Below are 6,343 nucleotides of genomic sequence, written 5' to 3' on the forward strand. Positions count from 1 at the left end.
GAAAGGTAATAAATTGCGAAGTGAGCCATTTTCTTGAAGATAAGAAAGAACAGAGAGTCTTGTAAACAAGACTCTCACTAATGAGTCCACACCTCTCTGAGCATGTGCAAACCTCAGGGTCAACTAGCGAACAGACTGATGAAGAATGTGGGAGCATTAGAGGGGAAGGAATTCAGGGGGGATTCTTCTTGAAGACCCTTCACCAAAATTTGCCAGAGGATGGGAGAGATATTTGCATACATTAGCATGAGCTCCAAAAGACTGATGAATATGTTAAAGATTTCTCAGAAAAGTGATAAATATGTGTTGATGTGTGTATTAAATGCTGTAAGGAGAGCCTCTTCAGCATGTGCAGACTTTGTGGGGTGACCCGCCTGCATGTCCAGATCTGAAATAATTGCATTTTTTGTTCCCTAAAACTTCAAATTGGTCTTAGAGAGTTTGAATCCAATCGTTTCTGTAACAGGGCCATTCAGATTTCCAGAACAGTTGTGAGATTTGGCTACACACAACTTCACACACAAATACACACACACACGCGTTTTTTTTCAGTGGTTCTGAAGACGTGGGATACTCATTTTCTTTCAGTGATGGAGGGCACTTCTCCATTTTTCTAAGATTCACAGATTCATGGATTGCATCAGGTTGGAAGTGACCCTTAAAGGTCAGCTTGTTTAACCCCCTCCTGCAGTCAGCAAGAACACCTCCAACTAGTTCAGGCTGCCCAGGGCCCCATCAAATCTGATCCTGAATGTCTTCAAGGATGGGGCTTCAACCACATCTTGGGCAACCTGTTCCAGTATTTTACTAACTCTCATTGTAAAGAACTCCTTCCTATCATTCAACCTCTCCAGCCTGTCCAGGTTCCTCTGGGTGGCATTCACTCCTTCAGTCTTATCAACCACACCACTCAGCTTGGTATCGTGTGCAGACTTACTGAGCGTGCACTCAATCTCACTGTCTATACCATCAATGAAGATATTGAACAGCACTGTTCCCAATACAGACCCTTGAGGGACACCACTTGTCACTTGTCTCCATCTGGACATCAAACCATTGTCCACTCCCCTTTGTATGCCTATGTACCTTTGTATATACCCTGTGTAAGATATGTGGGATATATCTTACTGAGACAGAAAGGGGTGGTCACTGGTTCAGATCTCCACTGTATTTAAGACAACATACTGTGGGCCAAGAAGAAAAAGGCAGAACAAACTCTAATGTGACTTTTTTTTTTGCACATGTATTTTAATTCTTTCAAATATATTTACCTAATGACTAATAGTGCAAGTGTTTTCAAGTTTTGTTTGTTCCCTGTTTTATCAAAAATCTGATGTTTGAGCTATAGGCTGTGTGATTCTTCAGTGCAGCCCCTTGTTAACAAAAACATCAGGACATGCACTTGTGCCTTGAAACACAGCAAACCAGTGGTTTCTTAAGGGTATTGATATGAAGCATAACCTGAGAGGTCTTCCTTGACCTCTGTCCTGCAAACTGGTTTACTTAAAAATACTTGATGCTCTACCTTTGGGTAGTAATTTACCTTGTAAAACTTCAGACTTTTTTTTTTCTTAATAATAGTTTCATGAGACTTCTAAGATATGTAGGCACCTCTGTCATACCTTTGATTTTTTTGAGTAACTCTCTTTTGCAACAGATCTAAAAATTTGTGGAAAAAAAGAACCACGAAACAACCACATTTCTGTGTTTATTTTCATAGCAGATGGTAGCTCTGGACATGACACAAAATGCCACTTTATTTTAATACTTCAACAGTCCAGAAACTTTACAATAAATTATGAAGTTCAAGGCAATGGGAAGATACATGAAGACGAAGCAGCATAATACTGTCACCACTGTCCCATGACAAACTTGCTGTCTGTTAGCAGATATTCTCACTATTTGGTGAGTCAGCTGAGCACTTGTTCATTTTCTGAGGACTAATGTTGAAAGGGGATTTGATTAGGAAAGTCTATGGTCAATAGCCAGCAGTGAAATCACATTTCCCCATCAGGGAGTGCTGCTCTTAGCTGTTACTAAATGGTGATTTAGTCTTGGTTCAAAAGATTTATTATGAATAAAGAAACCCAGAGTGAAGCTCATTCAGTCTCTTCAGAAAACTGGAGCATAGGCTTGCACAAGTCAGTGGTATTTATTGGTTTTGGCCTTTACATGCAGCTGTTACTTTACAACAGAGATTCACACCTAAAGCAGTTTCTCTTCCTGTTAAAACCTTTTTCAATTTTACAACCCTCTTGTGTAGATTTTGTTAATCCATGAGTGGAACAAGACTCAAGGGAGCCGTGTAAAAGGGATGCTTCAGTAGATGGCACTGTCCCTCTGAATGTGGATGAGCAAATACCTCAGCCAAGGAATTTGGTGCAGTGAGTGCAATTTTATTTACAGAAGTTGCAAGGAATGGAAACAAAGCTCTGCCTAGCTATGCAATAAAGTAACCCCTGGCATTTTTTCCTACAATTCTGGATCTGTCAAGTCCTCATACCTGTTTTTCTCACAATTTAAATGACTAGAGTCTCTTTCTGTTCAGCCTTAATTCCTCATGAAATCTTAATTGTGAATATATACATAAATATATATATACACACACAAACACACACACATATGTTTAAAAGATACTTATATGTATAAGATATATACCTCTATATATGTATGTTATATATATAGTATATATTATATAACGTATATTGTATATAATACAGATTATGTATAACATAAGTACTATATATATGTGTGTGTGTATATATATATGTGTGTGTGTATATATATATGTGCGTGTATATATATATATATATATGTTTAAAAGAGTTCACTGGTAATGTAAGTTACATACATCAGAGTTTAGACCTGTTTTGCTTCCTCAACCATTTCTTTTCTAATTCATGATTTTATTTTACTATTCTGTCAATAGCAGGTGCAGTTTAAGAATTTAAGAGCTTTTGTCTGTCGATTGGGTTTTCTTGTGTTTTGAAGCCATGCAATTGCACTGAATTAGCACTAGTGAGGAGGCCTTAACTGCAGGTATGGGGACAATAAAAATCTGTTAGGCATTAGGGGAGCTATCACCTTTTTAAATAAATCTGTTGCTAACAAAGCAGTAATGTACAGCCATCATCATACAGCTTTCTAAGCTGTACAGTGTTTTTCTCACCCATATATAGAAGGCTGAGAGAAGAGAGTGAAAGAAACACATTAGAGAAAGGGTGTAAGAAGAAAGAAACACATTAGAGAAAGAGTGTAAGAAAAAAGAAATACATGGGACAAATTCATAAAATGCAAATTTAATTAGTTTTTTTTAATTTTCTTTAGTTGTGGATTCTTATTAAATATGAATATATCCTTCCATTTACTCCTTTTAAAACATTCCTTTAGGTATCTATTTTCTTCCTTGACTGGCACTGGAACTAAATAAGACTCCATATGTTCTCAGTCCTTGCCTCTCTCCTACACTCCCCCAGAATGCTTTTTCCAATGATTAAAATCACAGTGATAACACAATTTCTAAAATCCAGAACCTGAAGCTATCGTTTTCTTCCTATAAGAGGGAAGCATTTATTTGCTACTATAGCTCAAACAAAGATGTTGACCCATTTTTCCAATATTCATATCACAGTCTGAAGGGGTTTTTGGGACTGTTAGAATGAAAAGGCCTTAGGTAATGTATGAAAGAGGAGTATAAAGAGTATTTGTGTATATCTCTTCAATGCCAGTCAATTTTTGAGCAATCAAAAGCTTTGCATCATTGCAAACTAGATAAAGGACTAGGTAAAATAAACTACTATTACCAAGGAGTGGTTCAAGCAGTGGTACGCTGTACAAGTAAAACAGTGGAATAATTTAGTGATGAATAAATATTTTTAGATCTTCTGGTCTTAGTTTAAAACTTAACCTACTGAATGTGTTGAATGCTTAAGGGACTGTGCCCAAAGGCAAAGTTTTGAAGTTTTGTGTGGAGAAGCAATGCAGCAGATAAAATGCTAGGCCACTCGAAGCTCTTTGTTGATGGTGCCGTTTAGCATCCATCTATTATTTGGCAAATAGATTTAAACTTCCAAATGTATTTTATACAGAATTCGAAATGGTCTTCATGCAGTAAGGTTACTACTTGAGGGTGTTTTTTGCATGCAACTGAATAGAAGTATTTTGGAGATGATTTTTTAACAAAGGATTTTTTTAAACCACTTTACAAAGGAACTGGTTTTTTTTCTTTTGGGAAAAGAAATCAGGATGTGCAGCATGGGGCTTCTACTATTTTGGACACGTTCTTTAGAAGAATGAAAGCAAAATACTTAACGCTATCACAGTACTAGTAATTTTCCCCTTTCTATTTCTGCTATCTCGAACTGACATTTTGTTCAGTCAGACAAGGAAACATCTAGGTCATCAAATTAATTTGGTTTATGGCTGCAACCTTTCCCTTTACAGCAGCAGTTGTGAATTCAGAGGAAGTTCAAAGAACCACAAACCTGCCATCTGTACTGTCTTTCAAGTAGTCCTTTCAAATCAAAGAATGATTTCCTGACAGAGTCATCAAAGTAGGTATTGGGACACCTGGGGTTTATACCTTCGGGCAAGCTGTAGCCTAATTTACAGGTGTGGTGCATTTCTTTAGCACCCATTTATTTCAGATGGAGTCACATAAGTTCTGAAACTTGTTTTTACACCATTTGGGGAATATCGTCCTTACAAGTACATTAGAAAGCTGTTTTAACATCTGTAATACTTTTTTACAGATAAAAGTAAAAAAGTAAATATTTTTAACTCATCTCAGTGCAGTACAGTTCAAATTACCTTAATAAAAATCTCACAGCAATTAAACTGTGCAGTTCTGTAGGCAGGATAGAGCAGGAGTCAAAAGGCACATGTGATGGATTCCCAGGGATCTGCCACTTCACTGCTTTTAGGATAGAATCTGAAGGGTGGAAAATCACGAGCAAAAGGTGAACAGCAAGTAGTGGCAGAAGCAGGACTTGATGATGAGTTCTTTATACTTTAGGAGATCCCTGCTGACAGTGAGAGAATAGGAATGTTGGCCTTGCTTTTGACAGCAGAGAGAGATCAGAGCTAAGTGGGCTTGCAGAGCTGGTCATGGAAGTAGCCAGAAATATTGATTCTTTGTAACGGATTTTGTTGTGCAATAGAGGTCTTACTCCTTTTGGTTTACAGGTGTAGACAGGTTTATTTGTGCCATATGGTATTTGTGTTTAGGAAAATTAGATCACATGTGAATAAATAGAGAAATAGTGGTAACTTGACAGACCATTTGGATTTGGATGATCCTGTTCGTCAGTGTTTGGAGATGCGTGCAGAGCAAAGCATTGATTTTCAAACACAATTTATTTAGAAACTTAAATTCTGTTAAAGGACAGAGAAGCTAAAACTTACCAATAGATGCATCAAATGGAATTTAGAATAAATGTATCAAATCCACAGATAAAGCAATATTAATAAAAGTGAACAACACTTAGCAGACCAGTACCTACTGGTTCCCTAATGAAAGTGATCTTGAATCAAACCAGACTTTACTGGAAAACTCAAGAATATTACAAATGTAATTTCATGCAATATTAATTAGACTGAGGTAATTTGTAAAACTGTTCAGCTAAGGGTGGGCACATGCTTCAGACTGGTGAATTAAGAAAATGTAGTTGAATCCATGTGGCCACTGTATGTTTTAATATTTTTTTCTTCGCTTTTCTATTCTTGCTGATTTGCAAAGACTCAGTTGATAGAGTTATGAGCTGTTTGCCCAACGGGACTTTTGTTCTGGTCTATGCTTCAGCAAAAACTGGAAAAACCCGTTTGTGTGCTCCTTTTTTTTTTTTCCCTGCTGTTCCTCTCCCATTGGCCTCTGCAGCTTGTATACATGCAAACAAGGTGGTGCCTACCTTTCATGTGGAAAGCTGCCTTACAAAAACGGAGGTTGGTTTTTCCATTATCCCAGAGCTCTTCTAGTCTCATGAAGGCTTTGGTGGATGCGCCCGGAGTTAAACTCTGTTTGTTCTCCACAAAATGTGTTTAGAACATCATTTTGTTTTTCTTCAAGCAAAGGGAGGGTGTTTAAACGTGGCTACAGTCAAGCCTTTTAAATAATATTTTGTAGACTCTGGGATATCTGCAGAAACCAGCCTTGTTGTGCAATGTAGCTTTTTGCATCCAGAAGCTTGTCTGCTTTACAGCAGCTGCACATGGTGTAGTGTTACCACCCTTAAGCAGGACAAACAGCCAGGCAGCAAATTAGTGCAAAAGTGGACAAGTTTTCATAGGATCATTGAAGCTGAGAAGAAACTTTTCTTTCCATCTCATTCCTTGTCATCTTGGGTTT

The sequence above is a fragment of the Indicator indicator genome, chromosome 2, assembly GCF_027791375.1.
Source record: "Indicator indicator isolate 239-I01 chromosome 2, UM_Iind_1.1, whole genome shotgun sequence".
NCBI classification, from domain to species: domain Eukaryota; kingdom Metazoa; phylum Chordata; class Aves; order Piciformes; family Indicatoridae; genus Indicator; species Indicator indicator.